The sequence below is a fragment of the Aegilops tauschii genome, chromosome 6 (assembly GCF_002575655.3).
Source record: "Aegilops tauschii subsp. strangulata cultivar AL8/78 chromosome 6, Aet v6.0, whole genome shotgun sequence".
In the NCBI taxonomy this organism is placed as follows: domain Eukaryota; kingdom Viridiplantae; phylum Streptophyta; class Magnoliopsida; order Poales; family Poaceae; genus Aegilops; species Aegilops tauschii.
In genome coordinates, this window is record NC_053040.3 from 189106439 (window position 1) to 189118021 (window position 11583).

Sequence of the window (11583 nt, forward strand, 5' to 3'; positions counted from 1 at the left end):
GATAGCATTGCATAATTCACATATATAATGTCTTGCAACAAGATGGCATTGCAAAATTCACATATATGGTAATTAGACACTAAATAGGTGGCATTCACACAAAGCATGTCTAAACTAAGAAAATGACATGCCAATGCAAGATACCATATGCACGATATGAGCAATAAAACCCTGCCAAGTTAGAGCATGCACCTCAGGGGGAAATAGGACTGGTCATCTGTCTCTGAATCCTCCTCTAAGGAGCTATCTGTAACCAGCAAGACATGCGCTTCGTCAGATAGCATTGTCTGCTCTGAAGACCTTGTTTTCACTCCAGATTTTTCCATGATCGTGTCGAATGGATGATGCACAGGAAGAGTAATTGAATGTACTAAAATTTTTGACAAATTTAATACGTAATAAAAAAGGATGGCATGATATAATTCACATATAAAATGACTGGATAAACAAGATGGCATTGTAAAATTCACATATATGATGCTTGGCTAAACAAGATGGCATTGCATGATTAACATATATGATATAGAAACTAAACAGATGGCATTCACACAATGCATGTCTAAACAAAGCAGATGACATATTTTATATATAAAGTAAGCAATGCAAGGAAGCATATGCATGATATGACCAACATCAACATGCCAAGTAGTCTACTCCCTCTGAATCCCCCTTTGAATAGTTATCTTCCTCTTGATTATAGTCTGGAATGGGGGGAGGAGGGTTGCTTTTGCGCCAACCATGGAGCGACGTCTGCATGAAATTTTATTGCCACGCAAGGCTCGTCTCTTTTGCTCTACATGTTCAGTACCATTGTGTACAATAACTGACATGCATAGGATTAAAATATAGTGAGATTATGTAAGGAGTGCATGCACAAATCCAGAGTGATGGTAGCAAACTATGGATAGACCCAAAACCAATGATAGTAGGAAGATAATAGCTTCAATGAAAATATACAGATAATGGCTCCTTTAATGTTTGTTTCCACCCAACATGAAACTCCTAGTAGACACCCGAGATTAACCAGATAGTAGACAGATAGTATTGATTCCTGCCCCAATATGTGCCCCACAACCATTTAAAAACTCAAGTTTAAGCATTAGTTTGGACCTGACTCAGAGTCTAATCGGTAAAGTAGCATGTCATCATATTAAGCGATGCATAACGTAAGCAAACACAAAAGAGTGCGACCTCTCTTGTGGACCCATGTAGTCCTCAAGGTCATCTGCTCAGTTGATGATGGTAATGCAGTTGTCGTGGCTGCTAGCGGCAGGGAAGAAGATCCGAGGCGGCAAAAGACAGTCTGGAGGGCGGATCCCTTCTGTGGTGAACCCTTCCGTCGTTGGAGCAGCTGAGCTGGGGTGGACCAAAGCGTAGCAGGAGCGGGACAAACCACACAAGGTTTTCTTTGACACACATTTGTAATAGAAGTAATTCTATAAGGGCTTGTTTGAATTGGAGGATTCTAACAATGTAGGGATAGGAAATACATAGGAATAAGATAGGAATGCACATGCAAAATAGAGAATTTAAAAACACATGATTTCTGCCAATCTGGGTGTTTGGTTCACAAGAATTGGAAGATCACAGGATGTAAAGAAGCATGGTGAGATTAAGTCAAACCACAAGAAAATGTATGTTATAATGCTACTATGATACCATCTCTTAGTCTTGTGCTTCATGAATAGGAATTTGAAAAGGAGGACAAGTGGATATTAAAATTCGTATGGTTTTTCTTTCAAGGAGAAACTAAAGGAACAAATACTACAGCTCTCCTTTGCTCCATTCCTTTGAACCAAATGCATGAATAGTGGTACCATAGGAAACTCTCCAATTCCTATGTTTTTCCTTCACTTTTCCTTTCAAGCACTGGCGATTCTAGTAGGCAGGCGTGAACAGGGAAAAGCCTACACTCAAAAATGTTTTTTTGTGCTAGTACTTTGGACCCTGGACACTGCCCTACTAGCTCAACTTTCAGGCCCATCTACAAATGCACAACTCAAGCGCGCAGAAATAAATAATGATGACGTTCAAGAGAGTCCATCACAGATAGTGAAGTTGCCTAGTACCTCACTGCTTGTCATATAGTAGGAGAAACTAATCGTATTTCATGTTACTACGTGTGCTCAGTGGACAATATATATAACATGTAGAGTAAAAAAGCAATGCAACAAGTGTACAACCTCTTTGGCGAAGCCATGGCGATCTCAGCATGATTGGCTTGGTCGATGAGGATGCTCCGGCTGATTTGGCTGTCGGAGGAGGGGAAGAAGATCTTAGGCGTCTAGATATGGAGCCAAGGGTACTGTTCCGCTGTGATGGAGGATTTCGTCGTTGGAGCAGCTCCGGTGAGTTGTACGACGGTGAGGCTGAAGCAGGACAAGAGAGACAACGTTCACCTAAGTGGAATTCTAATGGCATCTCCAATAGATGATGTAAAATACATAACCACAAAGTGCTAGATGCAAAATACATGAGTTGTTCATCTTTGAACTTAACTGTCGAAACTGAATTTAACTGTCAAAACTGAATTTTACTATCGGAACTGAATTTTACGTCGAAACTGAATTTTACTGTCGAAACTGAATGCACTAGTAGCAGAAAAGCAGTGGCAGCAGCAGCGCCTGGAGCAGAAGCGCATGCGAGAGCCGGGGCAGCTGGTCGTGTAGCAGCATCTCGGGTAGTAGCTCCAAGGGCTCGAGCGAGAGCAGGATCTGCTTCTCGTGCAGCAGCAGGGCGAGCAAGAGTAGAGTAGCAGCGCAAGCAAGAGGAAGAGTGAGAGCAGCAGTGCGAGCAAGAGTAAGAGCAGACCAGGCAGGGGACCGAGAGCAAGAGTAGAGCAACAGCGCGAGCGAGAGCCAAAGCAGCAGCAGCTCCTACTGATGTGGACGTCGCCGTCGAGGGAGCATAATGGGCCATTGCTATGCCTGGGGAGTGCTCCGAGGAGAGCACAACCCACCAGGGCATGCCAGGAGGCCCAGGCGCACCCTGGTGGGTTGTGCCCACCTCGGGTGCCACCCGGACTACCTCTTTGCTCTATAAATACCACAATATTCCAGAAACCTTAGAACAAGCATCAAAATATTGATCCAACCGCCGCAGATTCCAGAACCACCAGATCCAATCTAGACACCATCACGGAGGGGTTCACCACTTCCATTGGTGCCTCTCCGATGATGCGTGAGTAGTTCTTTGTAGACCTTCGGGTCCGTAGTTAGTAGCTAGATGTCTTCCTCTCTCTCTCTCTCTCTCTTGCTGGATTCTCAATACAATGGTCTCTTGGAGATCCATATGATGTAACTCTTTTGCGGTGTGCTTGTTGGGATCTGATGAACTTTGAGTTTATGATCAGTCATATCTTTTTATATCCATGAAAGTTATTTGATTTTCTTTGATCTGTTATATGCATGATCTCTTATAGCCTCGTATTTCTTCTCTGATATTTGGGTTTTGTTTGGCCAACTTGATCTATTTATCTTGCAATGGGAAAAGGTGCCCGGTAGTGGGTTCGATCTTACGGTGCTCAATCCCAGTGACAGAAGGGGAAACGACGCGTATGTATCATCTCTACTAAGGATAAAAGGATGGGATCTATATCTACCTCCATATAGATAAACGGATTTGTCTACATCATATCATCGTTCTTATTGCATTACTCCTTTTTCCATGAACTTAATACACTAGATGCATGCTGGATAACGGTCGATGTGTGGAGTAATAGTAGTAGATGCAGGCAAGAGTCGGTCTACTAATCTTGGACGTGAAGCCTATGTAATGATCATTGCCTGGATATCATCATAATTATTTGAAGTTCTATCAATTGCCCAACAATAATTTGTTTACCCACCGTTTGCTATTTTTCTTGAGAGAAGCCACTAGTGAAACCTACGGCCCCTGGGTCTTCTTTCTCATATATTTGCCTTGCGATCTACTTTTCCTTTGCATTTTTATTCAGATATATTAAACCAAAGAAATACAAAAATACCTTGCTGCACTTTATTTATTTGTGATCTATTTTTTCAATCTACTACAATTTACCTCACGTCCACTTGCCAATTTCTGGTGCTGTTACCCGAAAAGGATTGACAACCCCTTTAACACGTCGGGTTGCGAGGTGTTGTTATTTGTGTGCAGGTGCTGTTTACGTTGTGTTGCTTGGTTCTCCTACTGGTTCGATACCTTGGTTTCATAACTAAGGGTAATACTCTACCATCGCTGTGCTACATAATGCTTCCCTCTCTGGGGAAATACCAACGTAGTTCGAGCTACCATCAAGGAGAATTTCTGGCGCCGTTGCCGGGGAGGATCAAGTCAAGATAGTCTCCCGTCAATGTGCAATTTCTGGCGCCATTGCCGGGGAGGATCAAGTCAAGATAGTCTCCTGTCAACGTGCCATTTCTGGCGCCGTTGCCGGGGAAGATCTTCAACATAACCAGGTTCCTAATCACAAATCTCATCTCCTTGCAATTTACATTCTTTGTCATTTGCCTCTCGTTTTCCTCTCCCCCACTTCACAAAATTTACTGTTTTATTCGCCTCTCTTTTTCCGTTCAACGTTTTCTTGTCGGATCGGTTTTTGAGTGCAATCTTGTTGTGTGGTCATCATGACTCAAGAGAACACCAAGTTATGTGATTTCTCAAGTACCAACAACAATGATTTTATTGGCACCCCGCTTGCTCCTCCCACCACTAGTGCGGAGACTTGTGATATTAATACCGCTTTGCTGAATCTTGTTATGAAAGACAAATTTTCCGGTACTCCTAATGAGGATGCCGCGTCCCATCTTAATACCTTCGTGCAATTATGCGATATGCAAAAGAAAAAAGATGTGGACAATGATGTGGTCAAGATGAAATTATTTCTGTTCTCTTTGTGTGATTCTGCAAAAAAATTGGTTCTCTTCTTTGCCTCGCAATAGTATCGATTCTTGGAACAAGTGCAAAGATGCTTTTATAACTAAGTATTTTCCTCTTGCAAAAATTATTTCCCTTAGAACCCAGATCATGAATTTCAAGCAACTTGAATATGAGCATGTTGCACAATCTTGGGAAAGGATGAAAATGATGCTAAGGAATTGCCCAACTCATGGGTTAAATCTTTGGATGACCATACAATATTTTTATGCGGGGTTGAATTTTTGTTTCTCGTAATCTTTTAGATTCCGCCGCGGGTGGTACTTTTATGGAAATTACTTTGGGTGAAGCCACCAAATTGCTTGATAATATCATGGCAAATTATTCACAATGGCATACTAGTAAAAAAGTTAATTCGGTTGAAGAAATTTCTTCTCTGAGTGATAAAGTTGATGCTCTTATGAAATTGGTTGCTAGTAAAAGTGCTCCTATTGATCTTAATGATATGCCTTTGTATACTTCGATTGAGCAAAATAGTGATGCCGTTGATGTGAATTTTATCTCTAGAAGTAATTTCAACCATAATGCTTACAGAGGTAATTTTAATCCTGGGCCTTTTCCTAGTAATTCCTCTAATAATTATGGTAATTCCTATGGAAATAAATCTTACAATAATAATAGGAACACCTCTGATCTTCAGAATAATATTAAAGAATTTATCAACACACTAAAAGTTTTTAACACTTCCATAGAAGAAAAGTTGAATAAGATTGATGATTTGTCTAGAAGTGTTGATAGAATTGCTCATGATGTGGAAAATCTCAAGATGAAAATTTTTGTGCCTAAAGTAGATGAAATAATTAAAGCTCTTTATGTTTCTTTGGATGAAAGTAAGAAAAGAACTACTATGCTTAGAGCTAAAAGTGAATTTTTAGAGAAAACTTTTTCTAGTGATTATTCTTGCAAAAATGATGAAGATCTTAAAATGGTTGGTGTTTCTTCTATTGATTCCTTGTTTAGTAAAGTTAAGAATGATGAAAAAGGGACTGGAGAAGAGTCAACTTTAAGTAGAAGGCATCCCAATATTTCGGAGGGTGAAAATCTTGTTGAGAAAATTGATGAAAGTGGGTTTGGAGAGATCAAAACTTTAGCTAGTGATGTGCCCACTCTTTTGGATTACAAAGACTTTAATTATGGTAGTTGCTCTTTGATTGATTGTATTTCTTTGTTGCAATCCATGATAAATTCACCCCATGCTTATGAACAAAATAAATCTTTTACTAAACATATTGTTGATGCTATGATCAAAGCTTTGGAAGAAAAGTTGGAATTAGAAGTTTCAATTCCTAGAAAATTACATGATGAATGGGAACCTACTATCAAAGTCAAGATTAAAAATTATGAGTGTTTTGCTTTATGTGACTTGGGTGCTAGTGTTTATACAATTCCGAAATCTTTATGTGATGTGCTTGGTCTTACTAAGCTTGAAGAATGTTCTTTGAATTTGCACTTGGCGGATTCTACTATTGAAAAGCCTATGGGAAGAATTAATGATGTTATTATTCTTGCAAATAGGAATTATGTTCCCATATATTTTATTGTTCTTGATATTGATTGCAATCCGTCTTGTCCAGTTATTCTTGGTAGACCGTTTTTACGCACTATCGGTGACGTGATTGATATGAAAGAAGGCAATATTAAGTTCCAATTTCCTTTGAGGAAAGGGATGGAACACTTTCCTAGAACTATAATTAAGCCACCTTATGAATCAATCATGAGGGCATCTTATGGATCTTGAACCAAAGATGACAAAACTTAGATCCTTGCTTTATGCCTAGGTAAGGGCGTAAAACTATAACGCTTGTTGGGAGGCAACCCAATGAATAAAATTTATTTTTTATTTTTGCTTTCTGTTATTGAGTGTTAGCACAATTATGCTACTGTTATTATTGTGTTTTTTGTGTTTTAATTAGTGTTTGTGCCAAGTAGAACCAATAGGATCTTCTTGGGTGATAGTTGTTTGATCTTGCTGAAAAAGACAGAAACTTTGTGCTCACAAAAATAATTGCCAAAATTCACTAGAACGTGATAAAATGATAATTATTTTTGCAGATGATCAATATAAAAATTATCTAGGTCGTCCTGGTTTTTCAGAATTTTTGGAGTTCCAGAAGTATTTGTTTAAATCAGATTGCTACAGACTGTTCTATTTTGACAGATTCTGTTTTCTTTGTGTTGTGTGCTTATTTTGATGGCTCTATGGTTTTCTTTGATGAGTTTTTGCCATATAAAAGTTGGAATACAGTAGATATAATACAAAAACCAAATATGAATTGGTTTGATACAGCACTTATAGTAGTGGTTTATTTTCTTGCACTAACGGATCTCACGAAGGTTTTGTTGACTTTTGTGTGATTGAAGTTTTCAAGTTTTGGGTTATCTTACGATGGATGAAGGAAGGATGTAAGAGCCTAAGCTTGGGGATGCCCCGGCATCCCAAGCTATTATCCAATAATGAGCAACCAACTAAGCTTGGGGATGCCCCCGAGTGGCATCCCCGCTTTCTTCCAACAACTATCGGTATTTTACTCAAGGTTATATTTTTATTGGTCACATGATATGTGTTTTGCTTGGAGCGTCTTGTATGATATGTGTCTTTGCTTGTTTTATTTTGTGTTTTAAGTCATCAATCCTAGCTGGACACATCTAATTGAGAGAGCTTAAATTATCATGACTTGTTAGAATTGCTCTCTATGCTTCACTTAAGTCTTTCATGAGCTAGGACTTGCTCTAGTGCTTCACTTATATCTTTTATGAGCTAGGACTTGCTCTAGTGCTTCACTTATATCTTTTTGAGCACGGTGTGCTTTGTTAATTTTCAAGAAATGCTCTTTTGCTTCACTTAGATTTATTTGAGAGTTAGTAAAATTTTGAAGAAATTCTCTCTTGCTTCACTTAAATTATTTTGAGAGAAAGAAAATTTGTTATGCTCATGATCTTCACTTATATTTGTTTGAGCTTATGAAAAGGAACACATGAAAATTAGTCCCAAAGTGATAGATATCCAAGAAGGATAAAGTAAAAAATGTCATGTAGATCATTAGACAAAATAAACTTGATTCTTAGTAATAGTTTTGAGATATGATGATGTGATATCTGAGTTATGTTGATGAGTAATTGTGCTCTAGTAGGAATATTGGTGTTAAGGTTTGTGATTACCTATGCATGCACGAAAGTCAATAATCATGTAATGAAAATTATATCCTACTTGTGGTGCATTATTCGATGTTAATTATGCTTAATGCTTGCTTATGAGATTATTCGTTTCTTGGTTGGTCGCTTCCCAATATTTTGCTAGCCTTCATTTTGCACTAAGTATGACCTCTACTTGTGCATCCAAAATCCTTTAAACCAGTTTTGCCACATGAGTCCACTATATCTACCTATATGCGGTATTCTTTTGCCGTTCTAAGCAAATTTGCATGTGCCATCTCTAATTTTCAAAATAAATTTCTCTTTTGTGTGTTTGTTTCGCTCGCGGAACGGTAACGGGTGGCTAATATTTTCCATGCTAGATGTGTTATTCTCAAGATGAGTGTTTATTCACTTGTCATTGCACGAGAGTAAGGCAAAGGTATTAGGGATGCCTAGTCCCGAAATGCAAAAAAATATTAATTTTATTTTGTCAAATAATAAATTCCTTGGAAAGTGTTGGTATGGAGGGCACCCGTGGATACGGCTAGCCATGTAAAGTGAAAGAATGGTGGAAAAAGGAATAAACTTTATTTTCTGTTTGGGAACCGCCTATGGCATATCTAGCATGGGAAGTGTTCGTAGCTGTGAGTCGTTTTTTTGGTGGGATGGATACACCTCCCAAAATGTTTTTACCTCTAATTTTTCGCTTTGAGCTCTGGCACCTCTACAAATCCCTACTTCCCTCTGCGAAGGGCATTTCTTTTACTTTATGCATTTTTTATTTTGAAATTTGAGTCTCCATCTTCTCTCATAAAAAGCACCAACTAGGAGGCAATATGATGGTGCTCAAGTATTGGGTGTAGTTAATATTCGAGTGTGTTTCATGAATGAATCAATGTTTGAGCATGATGGGCTAGGGAGAACTTATTTTAGCGTTGATATTTTGAAAGACATGGTTGCTTGTTGATATGCTTGAGTATCTAAATTATTATGTCAAAACTATACTATTGCTTTGAATCACATAAAAGTCCAAATGTCCATGCTATAAAGAAAAGAATATGATATAACTTGATGAACAACACTCCACATCAAAGATTCTGTTTTTATCACTTACCTACACGAGGACGAGTAGGAGTTAAGCTTGGGGATGCTGATACGTCTCCAACGTATCTATAATTTTTTATTGTTCCATGCTATTTTATTATCAATCTTGGATGTTTTATAATCATTTTATAGTCATTTTACATCATGTTTTGGTACTAACCTATTGATATAGTACCAAGTGCCAGTTGCTATTTTTCCGTGTTTTTTACATCGCAGGAAATCAATATCAAACGGAGTCCAAATGCCACAAAACTCCAGGATGATTTTTTATGGGCTAGAAGGAAGGCAATGGGCCCCGGTTGCACCTGGGGGTGCCCCGAGGGGGGCAAACCCCACCAGGGCGCGCCAGGAGGCCCAGGCGCACCCTGGTGGGTTGTGCCCACCTCGGGTGCCACCCGGACTGCCTCTTTGCTCTATAAATACCACAATATTCCAGCAACCCTAGAACAAGCATCAGAATATTCATCCAACCGCCGCAGATTCCAGAACCACCAGATCCAATCTAGACACCATCACGGAGGGGTTCACCACTTCCATTGGTGCCTCTCCGATGATGCGTGAGTAGTTCTTTGTAGACCTTCGGGTCCATAGTTAGTAGCTAGATGTCTTCCTCTCTCTCTCTCTCTCTCTCGCTGGATTCTCAATACAATGGTCTCTTGGAGATCCATATGATGTAACTCTTTTGCGGTGTGTTTGTTGGGATCTGATGAACTTTGAGTTTATGATCAGCCATATCTTTTTATATCCATGAAAGTTATTTGAGTTTCTTTGATCTCTTATATGCATGATCTCTTATAGCCTCGTATTTCTTCTCCGATATTTGGGTTTTGTTTGGCCAACTTGATCTATTTATCTTGCAATGGGAAGAGGTGCCCGGTAGTGGGTTCGATCTTACGGTGCTCGATCCCAGTGATAGAAGGGGAAACGACATGTATGTATCGTTGCTACTAAGGATAAAAAGATCAGATCTATATCTACCGCCACATAGATAAACGGATCTTGTCTACATCATGTCATCGTTCTTATTGCATTACTCCGTTTTTCCATGAACTTAATACACTAGATGCATGCTGGATAGCGGTCGATGTGTGGAGTAACAGTAGTAGATGCAGGCAGGAGTCGGTCTACTAATCTTGCACGTGATGCCTATGTAATGATCATTGTCTGGATATCGACATAATTATTGAAGTTCTATCAATTGCCCAACAGTAATTTGTTTACCCACCGTTTGCTATTTTTCTCGAGAGAAGCCACTAATGAAACCTACGGCCCCCAGGTCTTCTTTCTCATATATTTGCCTTGCGATCTACTTTTCCTTTGCATTTTTATTCAGATCTATTAAACCAAAAAAATACAAAAATATCTTGCTGCACTTTATTTATTTGTGATCTATTATTTCAATCAACTACAATTTACCTCACGTCCGCTTGCCAATTTCTGGCGCCGTTACCCGAAAGGGATTGACAACCCCTTTAACACGTCGGGTTGCGAGGTGTTGTTATTGGTGTGCAGGTGTTGTTTACATTGTGTTGCTTGGTTCTCCTACTGGTTCGATACCATGGTTTCATAACTCAGGGAAATACTCTACCGTTGCTGTGCTACATAATCCCTCCCTCTCCGGGGAAATACCGACTGTCGGTGTACAAAAGTAGGGGTCATTTTTGTACCCCTTTACTTGTGCACGGGCAGTCGCAGCCACACGCCTACGGCAGTGCTTGGCGGGATAGAAGAGGAAGCAAAGACACAAGACTACCAGAGCAACGCCATGACAGAGGCGCGAGGAGCGAAGGGACAAGGTGGGCTCTCCCCGGCAGGAGCCTTGCCGGGGCAGCTTACGTAGCCCCGGCAAGGGCCTTGCTGGGGCAACTTGCCCAACACCAGCAGAGCCGCCAGCCTTGAGCCTAAGAGTTCCGACACCATCGACAACATTGGAACGAAGGCTCGGGAGGCGCCTGCATGGTGGCATGCAGATCTTTGTGAAAACCAAGAACGTACAAGACTAGATGAGAACCAAAAGACGGAAAGCCCCGGCAAGACCCTTGCCGGGGACGCCTGTGAGACCCCCGTAAGGCCCTTGCCGGGGCCCTGGCAAGACCCTTGCGGGGACATCTGCGGGGCCATAGCCAGGCCCCCACCTGCCAAGGCTCCACTGTCGTTCTAATACAGTAGTCAACCCGCCAACAAGGCAGGCACCTGCGTGGCGACGTGCAGCTTCCAGGCCAACTCAGCAAGCACCTACGTGGTGGCATGCAGATCTTCGTGAAGACTCTGCCACCACACCAACTCAGCAGCCAGCTAGCTAGCGTGGCGCCGCACGCCTAGTCAGCCTGGACGCGCGTCGAAGCGAGGCGAAGCGGCGGCGGACGGGACGAATTTCCTTGCCATCCCCGATAAAGTGAGAGGGCACATTGGCAGCGCACTAAATGCGTT